This window comes from Hoplias malabaricus, chromosome 2 (genome assembly GCF_029633855.1).
Source record: "Hoplias malabaricus isolate fHopMal1 chromosome 2, fHopMal1.hap1, whole genome shotgun sequence".
NCBI lineage: Eukaryota > Metazoa > Chordata > Actinopteri > Characiformes > Erythrinidae > Hoplias > Hoplias malabaricus.
The window spans coordinates 82,915,337-82,924,530 of record NC_089801.1 but is presented as its reverse complement, the minus strand read 5'-3'; the positions used below and the strand labels follow the sequence as shown (position 1 = coordinate 82,924,530).

Genomic DNA, 9,194 nt, shown 5'->3' with positions numbered 1-9,194 from the left:
AAGGTGAATGTAGAGAGAAATGACCGCAGCATTCACTGACATCATCCAAATACCTTAAGGTTTAAAAAAAATCTACGAGAGCTTTCAAAACACAAATCTTAAAATAATTTATGATTTCCTCAAAAAATAACTGCTTTTCACCTAGAACTTTTATAAAGAGCCCCCATTACGACATGAGAAGGGAAAACATTACATGGGGTTTTATAATAATGGTGTAATTTTTTTTCTCAGATACATTTTCTCAGGATATTTATCTTGCCCCCTCCAGGGTGTGTTGTTCCTGCCTCGAGCCCAGTGAATCCAGGAGGCTATAGACCCACAGAGACCCTGAACTTGATGAGCACTTACAGACAATGAATGAATGAATAATTATCTTGGCGTATCTCTAGATAATTAATGTAAGATAAAATCTCAGGTGATTGATCTCCATGGCAATAACAGAGGAAGCTTACTGTGGCCTGTGGACGTTTCTTACACTTCTTCACAATATTTATTTAGAACTGTGTAAAGACGTAGTCTCAGTGGTCACCAACAGTCGTCTTAGTAATAAACCGCTTGAATCACATTGTAAAAAGTGAAAGACTGTTTTGGAGGAAGGATTACACAGCTATATTACATAGAGTTTTCTTGTTCAAAGACAGCCACTTCATGAATAAAGGTGGAGGCATATAAGTTTACTATGTCCAGTCTGGACTCAGGTGGCAGTGAAATGTAGTACAAGAATAATCTGTGTGAGGAAGAGTGACAAGTAAAAAATGACTCTACAGAAAAGAACCAATTCCCATAGCTGAGTCATGTGAGGGTATTTTTTCCTCCAGAGGCCCTGCATCCATTTTAGGATCCACAGAAAAAGATCAAACTGGATGATTGGACCAAAATCCAGTTTTCAAATCAACACAAATAAGGTTAAAAGGCACAATCAGACTTCAGTATTAGAAAATCCTTTATAACTAAATTATTTGAAGTTTTATATGGTTCCAGATGTATATATTTAAGTTTTCATCACTGCAATCATTTTTAAATCTGTATACAAGAGGTTGAGTTACCTGGTGAAATTACTTTTTTCTATTATTAATCTATTCTATTTTAACAGCTCCGTTACTAAAATAAATGTGGCATTTTCAGGGACTAAAGCAAAAGAGAAATTCTTCTATAAAACATTTACCACTGAAGCCTGTACATTTTCAGGTAAAAACAAATGTGGAGACTGTGTACACACCCTGAGGCCTCAACGTCGACTAAATAAATCAGAATTTGATATTTTTACACCATAACACATGTAACCGTTTCTGTTGTTCTCCAAAGTAGCCATAGAGTTGTAAAAAGGCATTAACCTCCACTTTAAATACTCGAGTAACAATAGAGTTTAAGGAATATACACATGGTTTTAATGTTCTTAAACTATTAAATAAAAGTGGTGTTCCAAAATGTTTTAAAAACATTTTCACTGCATGTTATTTTTTAATCTTATAATTAAACCAGACAAAACAATGCCTCAAAACAGCACTAAACCTTCAATGTATTTCTTAATAATTACAAAAATCTTGTTCACTTTTCTTGACTGTCTGTGAGGAGTGTGGTGTGTTCTCTCTGTGTCTGCGTGGGTTTCCTCCGGGTGACTGTCTGTGAGGAGTGTGGTGTGTTCTCTCTGTGTCTGCGTGGGTTTCCTCCGAGTGACTGTCTGTGAGGAGTGTGGTGTGTTCTCCCTGTGTCTGCGTGGGTTTCCTCCGGGTGACTGTCTGTGAGGAGTGTGGTGTGTTCTCTCTGTGTCTGCGTGGGTTTCCTCCGGGTGACTGTCTGTGAGGAGTGTGGTGTGTTCTCCCTGTGTCTGTGTGGGTTTCCTCCGGGTGACTGTCTGTGAGGAGTGTGGTGTGTTCTCCCTGTGTCTGCGTGGGTTTCCTCCGGGTGACTGTCTGTGAGGCGTGTGGTGTGTTCTTGGTAGGTGGACTGGTGACTTTAAAGTGTATGTGAGTGTGTGAGTGAATGTTTGAGTGTGGTCGCACTGTGAAGGACTGGCATCCCCTCCAGGGTGTGTTCCTGCCTTGCGCCCAGTGATCCCGGGTAGGCTCCAGACCCACCATTGCCCTGAACTGGATAAGGGTTACAGACAATGAATCAATGGATGAAGTGTGTCACATGGAGTGACGTGAAGTGAGAATTATGAGAGATGTGAAAGGGTTCGCCTTCCTTAAATTTATAAAAAAAAAATGTGTGTTTATTTGTCATTGTACAACAAAATATGTCTTCTGCATTTAACCCCTCTGTGGCAGTGAACACACTCACACTAGTGCACTAGGGGCAGTGAACACACCCAGAGCAGCAGGCAGCCACCCCGGGGCCAGGGAGCAGTTGGGGGGTAAGGTGCCTTGTTAAATTGTTAGATTGATGGAGGAGGACGCTGTTCCTTTACTCCCACTGCCCCTAGTTTTCCTGAGGGTCTTGGGAATTGACCTTCTAGCCCTCTTCAGCAGTGAAATGGTCAGTGATTGTGGACACGTCCCATTAAACACACGTGTGAGGTTTAGATCCTGCAGCTGTTTGTAGAGCTTTGTTTGTGGAAGTATAGAGTGAAAGAAGATTCCTGATGTTTACCGCACTGAGTGGTGTCTGTGTTCATGAACTTTACTAAAGAATGAGGTGTGGGAGAAGAACCTTCTGATTTTATAACAATGACTGTGACAGTAACATTTTATCTTTGTGCAGTGACGGCTCAGTAAAGTCTCACTGAGAGAGCTCCCTCAGACAGACGCAGGTCACTCATCGTTATGGATTTAAACATGAGCCGAACTGTTCACTGAGCATTTCTCCTCAGTGCAGGATTACACTGGAATTAATGATATGAGAGGTTTAATAGTCTTCATTAATTATTCTTTTACAGTGTTTTCATTTGATTAAATATCTTTGTCGTCACAATTTCTCCACATTCACTGAGTATTAACATAATTAGTGAAAACTGAGACATTTACAATAAACTTACTTTTCATGATCTTTACAAATATAATTAATACAAGAAGAAGAAGAAGAGGAAGAAGAAGAAGAACTGAAATACAGATCAGAGCAATCTTCCAAGCAGCAAAAACATCTGAAAAAAAAAACATTAGAGAAATGTTATAAATAAATAATAGTGCAGTAATGTGTATGAACACAAATCAGTTTTAGATTAAGATTAAACTGTAATGGATTAGATACTGAATTAGATCAAAAACATTATAGAACAATTATTTTTAAGCAAAGTTTGTGATGTTTGAACCAGTGTTAGAACTTACCTCTGACATTTAAATAAAGTGTTGCACTTTCATACCCAGAGCTTGACAGAACAAAACAAGTGTACATTCCTTCATCAGAAAGTTGGACGGCTGAGAGTTTCAGAGAGATGTTCCCATTCTTCAGCTCTTCTTTAAATAAGTCTATCCTCCCTCTGTAAGACTCAGACTGTACATCATTTCTGTCTTTATGATTTTCATAGTGATGCACGATCACATCTTTTTTAAACCATGACACCATCATATTCTCAGCACTGGTGGTAGGTTTGAGAGAACAGGGCAGAACCACATCTTCATCAACGTCAGCAACAACAGCCTCCTCTGGACCAATCACTTTAAAGCTTTCTGCAACTAAAACAACAACAAATAATTAACTAATGATTATTATCTGATCTGTGAAATGTGAACAAAAACCACAAGTTGAGTTCTGACAGCTTTTTGTGTTTAAAATATAAACCATTTTAATGCTGTTTTATTTCTGTTGATTTTTCAGAGTGTTACTCAGGTGTTTGACTGTGTTTCATGCAGCATCCTTGAACACCTGAACACACACAGCGTAGTTTAGTAAGTGATCACATACCTGACACTGAGCCAGAGAGAATCAGCAGAGTCACACAGAGAATCATCCTCTCCCTGAAAGACAAGTGTAATACCTTTTACAACTGGTTCATCAGAACTTTAATGATTCTGTAGACAACTTAAAACCAGTGAACTGATCTGCTTTAAGGTGAACCCACTGCAGCTCAGTGAAAGGGGGGTTAACAAAGTAAGCAGAGCCCCTGTGTGTTCAGTGGAGCTGATAAAATAAACAGTGAGTTCAGACAGAGGTGATTTTAATGATTTGTTTGATCAGTTTATTATTTAAAGTTTATTTACTGTTTAAACCTAATCTCCTCTTCACACTAGAATGTGAGAAACAGTCATTTCTACAAGAGCAGAGGGTCTTAGCCACAACCTGGCAGCAGGCAGCACACACACTGACACACACTGACAAATCCAGTTCAGATCTTCAAGCTTCCACACACTCTACAAGTGACGAGGGGTTTCAGTGAGTGACTAGTTCTCTAGTGTGAACACAGGGCAAGACTAGGGCTCTGCTCCTGGAGAGTGATACTCCATCTAACAAAGAGCTGTTCAGGACTCTGTCACATGGACAGTAGTCATCTGTATTATCTGTGTGACAGTTGTTACCAGCTCAGATTTCATGCTTGTGACAGGCCACTTTAAGATCATCTGGCTTTGCCTTATTTCTGTAAATAACATTTAACCAAAGACACAGAAATAAGGGAGAAAACATTCCAGTTTAGTCAGTGAGGTAAAGGTCTGTTCTTCTGTCATCATTTGTCTTTATTTGTTTGATGTAAACTTACTGCTCATAATTCCTCCAGCTGCTGACATTAAAAATGAGGTCAGAAAAACCCATAAAGTGATAGAGAGATATTTAATAAAGATCACACTCCTCACATCATTGAACACTCAGTTAAACTCTGTTTCAGACTGAAGTCCAGGACACACTCATGAAGCAGTGATGACACCCATCAGAAATGTGAGAGCAGTTACCTGATTCTGAGATGGATCTTCAGAGTCTCTCAGAGGAGTCTTCAGTAGAGAAGTTCAGCTCTGTCTGAGAACAGAAATAAACACAGGATCTCTATGTACCTCACAGAAGAACACTCTGATACACTGCACACCTTTACTACTACTACTGCATGATATATTATTTTAGCAGTGTAATCACAGTATGAAAATGTGCGATATTCACATCACGGGACGTGTGATGTCATATGGAGCATATTCATTCATTCATTCATTATCTGTAACCGCACAGGGGGGCGCCAGTCCTTCACAGGGCAACATACACACACTCAAGGACACTTTTGAGTCACCTACCAACGTGTGTTTTAGGACTGTGGGAGGAAACTGGAGCAATATGGAGCACAGTGTTTCCTAAATAAACACAGTAGGACATTGTAGACTGTTTTTACTATTTTTGACACTAGAAAATATTTGGTTAAAGAAATTATATTTATATTTATATTTATTTATTTATTATAATTATATTATTATATTTTTAAACCCATCCTCCACCTTGAGCCGCCATTTCAGATTCAGTGTGAACACAGGAAGACTTCCTTCTTCATCAAAATATCAGAGAACAGGAACTAACAGTCCCACAGATTAAAAATCTACTGCCACGGTGCCTCAAAACTCATCTTTCCACAAAAAGGAAAGTGACATAAACTACAAAGTATCACCTCTCTCATTTTACATTAGGTAAATACACCTACCAAGTAAGTGCCTGTAAAATCACAAAGAAATGTGTGTGACATTATCTGAGTGGGGGCGGCACGGTGGTGCAGCAGGTAGGTGTCGCAGTCACACAGCTCCAGGGGCCTGGAGGTTGTGGGTTCGATTCCCGCTCCGGGTGACTGTCTGTGAGGAGTTGGTATGTTCTCCCCGTGTCCGTGTGGGTTTCCTCCGGGTGCTCCGGTTTCCTCCCACAGTCCAAAAACACACGTAGGTGGATTGGCGACTCAAAAGTGTCCGTAGGGAGTGTGTGAGTGAATGGTTGTGTGTGTGTGTTGCCCTGTGAAGGACTGGCGCCCCCTCCAGGGTGTGTTCCCGCCTTGCACCCAATGATTCCAGGTAGGCTCTGAACCCACCGCGACCCTGAATTGGATAAGCGGTTACAGATAATGAATGAATTATCTGAGTGGTCCCAAGATGCCAACATTTTTCATGATGTGAATTTAAAAAAAATTACATGGAAGAAACAATTTGCTGGATTGGTTAAAATAACGAGTAGCACAAAATATTAAACTCGTTTGTGTTTACAAGCAAAGCTTTCTTTGCTCTTCAGTTTTGACCACTTTCTAACACAGAGTGAGGAGAAACAGAACTGGGGTGTTCCCTCAGAAGAAGGGAACTGTGTATATTTCACTGTATATGGCGTGCTGTGTTATATATGTGATATTTCACATTGTCAGAATCAGAAAGAGCCAACACCACAGTCTGATGGTCCACTGGGACCGAACAGAACACAGCTCTTAGATCATTTATCTCTAATACACAATATCACCAATAGTTTGTGGACACCGGCTCATTCCTCTGAATACTATCACCTTATTTACCTCAAATAAACTTTATGACCAAAGGTTTGTGGACACCCACTATATTCACTGTAGATGTTTAAGCTGCACTGCACTTGGGCTCAAAACTGCACCAGAATTAAAGAAAGAGGAGCTAGAGGCAAAACAAGAGTAGGTTAAATAGCTATAAGACTTTTATCTAATAAACTGTCTACATACACATGGAATTATACATAGTTGCTATACTAAAGCTCTATTTATGAAGTGTTTTTTTTTTTTTAAATAAAGCCAAAACATGGAGTGTTTTAAAACACTGTCATGGGTGGAGTGAACCGAGGCATAGATAACAGAAAGTGGATGTATGTGCAGAGGTGCTGAACTTTAATAAACAGATCTACACACAATACATAAACAACCAGAATACACAACTGTAGAGGGAACAGAAGAAAACTTGAATAACTCTGAATAAAAGCATTAATAAAGGGAGTAACATTAAAGGGAGAAGGAGGAAAATGAGAGAGAAAGAGTTCTTTCAAGTGCCACGTCTGGATGATGGAACAAAGCCTATTATTCACATGTTATTTTTGAAAAATCTGAGTCAAGTTGGGAGTCATTAGGGATGAGTTACAAGTCAAGCCTGAAGTCTATTTTTATACAAATGAGCAAATCAAACTTGAGTCAGTAACTCAATTGCCCATCTGTGGGGATAAATACCTGTGGATTTCTTCTTACTCTGTAAGAGTTCCTTTAAATTCATTCATCTTGTACAAAGCAAGTTACACAACATCAGAGGTGCACAATCACACAGCAGGAGGCCTGTCACAATAGCCATTGATTGTGTGCTTGATATATTTCCCATAAATAATTGTGATACACTTGTCATTTTAAAACAAATTTATGCCACTGATATTGAAATAATATTATAATGTAGTAATGCAATTATACAGCAACTTTCCCATAAATTATGTTATAAAATATTTCAGACTTTGAAATTGGTATATTAAAAATGTTTGAACATCCTAAACATGTGAAACATAAAATAAAAACACGGTTTCTAACAAATCCACATAACAGCTCCAGATTAGACCCACCAAAGAAAACCAGGGAACAGAACAAATTGAGCAGCTAAAATGTTGATGATGTTCATTGGTAGGTCAACAAACACAAATATAAATAAAATGGGCAACACTGAGTTAGCAAAAAATTATTGAGGAAATATCAGTTTATTATACAATAGGTCAATAATGTAGTTACTGTGACAGGTTTACACATTTGAAGAACCTTAGTAAGATTAAAGGTTTCTTTGTATCATGAAAGTGTTCTTCAGACTGATGGAGAATGTGCTGTAGATGGTGCTCTATAGCAACATTTAGAAAAGGGTTCTATACGACACAAAAAAAGTGTACTTCTATTATTATGATTTCAAACTTGTAACAATAAAGGAACCATTTATGGTGCCGTACAGAAGTGTTTTCTACAAGGTGCTCTATAGAACCATCTATAGCACATTCTCCATCAATCTGAAGAACACTTTCATGAGGCAAAGGAACCTTTATTCATGCAAAGCTTCTTCAAGTGTTCTATGTAGAACCTTTTTCTTTACTAAAGAACCCTTGTAGAACCATCTTTTTAAGTGTGAGATTAGGGCATAAACATATAGCAGTTGTGTTCTCACAGATTTCCCACCCTCTCGCTCTAAACTGTTTAATTACTACACGACTCACTCAGAGAAAAAAAAAAAAACACGTTCAAACAAAGGATGAAAAAAGACAGAGTACAACTGGCACTTTAACTGTACCCTTTGTGTGTGTGTGTGTGTGTGTGTGTGTGTGTGTGTGTGTGTGTAAAAAGATGCTATCATGTTGGTATATATGAATATATCAGAAGAGGCAGCGTAGAATACTTTACAGTACTTTAGTGAATCAGTGTTTCATCACTGAGAGCTTCAGTTGCTGTTATAAAAACCACACAATGAACGCTCTCGGGTCTCGAACCCCCCTCTGTTCGACACAGAAATGCAGGGTTTTCATGTGTAGCTCTAACATACATAATATCTATTTTTTATAATGATAAATACATACAAATAAATACAAATAAATATTTTTGTTACAAAACAATCATTGTCTTTTATCACTGTTATTTATTTTATTTTATTTAAAGATATGCATTTATTTTTAATTCAAGTAACATTATTCTTTTTGCTGCTGATTATATATGATTACAATATGAGTAATTCTCGTCACAGCTCTCATATTTTCGAATAATTTTACAAAATGTGTGAGTTTTTGAAAGTTTCCCGCTGTGAAAGCCAGACCAAACACGTCTGGAACCATTGTAGTTCTGTGTTAGTTCTAGTTAGTACTGTGGTACTAACAAAGTGTGACGGTGTTGGGAAACGGTCGGACTTCAGATGTTGGGTAGTTTAACGATGCATCGTACCACATTAGTTCAATGCTAGCTCCGTCGTTGTATGGGAAACTCACCCCAGTTTGAAATTTAAAAATAAAATTTGTCAGTAAAAATATTGTAATTATTTTCCACTGACTAAAAGGTACCTAAGACGTAAACTTTAAGGCAGAGAAAGTGTTTTATTTAGGGGTGCTGAAATTTTCAGTAGCATATATCTCACATAAAAGACTTCAAAAATAATGTCATAATATTTTGAGATTAATACAGAGTTATTCTGAGATTAATTAAAATTTTACATTTTGAGCATTGAATCACTTTACCACACTCCAGAGTCCTACAGTGAAAACTCAGCCTTGCAGCATGATTCACCTCACACACATATACACACACACACACACACACACACACACACAAAAACATTATGAAGATGCGC

General features: G+C 38.2%; 1 long non-coding RNA gene across 1 annotated transcript; it reads right to left on the bottom strand.

The window, feature by feature from the left end:
- Positions 1–3,306: 3,306 nt before the first annotated feature.
- Positions 3,307–4,959, bottom strand: LOC136673334 (uncharacterized). Its single transcript, XR_010795920.1, has 3 exons — positions 4,824–4,959; positions 3,844–3,896; positions 3,307–3,614 (listed from the first exon to the last, which is right to left on the bottom strand). It is a non-coding gene; the product is annotated as an uncharacterized lncRNA (long non-coding RNA).
- Positions 4,960–9,194: the final 4,235 nt, after the last annotated feature.